Consider the following 364-nt stretch of genomic DNA (forward strand, 5'->3'; position numbering starts at 1 on the left):
TAAATCCTGCCCAAATTCACCGTTGTTCTCACACCCCCCCGCCCGGGAATGAATTATATGACCAAGTGTAGAAGGGGAATATTAATTATTCACTTTTTGTTGGATACCCCCACCCCCACCACAACCTCTATAAATCCACCCCGCACCAACTTCTAAATTTTTTTTTAAAATTGCGTTGTTGAGGGCAAGACTCCTTCAGCAGCAGAAAGCGAGTGGGGGAAGAAATCTAAAAGGAAAGGTTTCCCTGATAAAATGAGCAAGGTGCAAGCCAGCAACAAAAACAAGCCAAAGAAAACAAATACTTTTCCACGTTCTCCACTAGTTTCTACTCCACGCCCCCCCCCCCAACCAACATACCCCCGCA

The sequence above is a fragment of the Chiloscyllium plagiosum genome, chromosome 13, assembly GCF_004010195.1.
Source record: "Chiloscyllium plagiosum isolate BGI_BamShark_2017 chromosome 13, ASM401019v2, whole genome shotgun sequence".
Lineage (NCBI taxonomy): Eukaryota > Metazoa > Chordata > Chondrichthyes > Orectolobiformes > Hemiscylliidae > Chiloscyllium > Chiloscyllium plagiosum.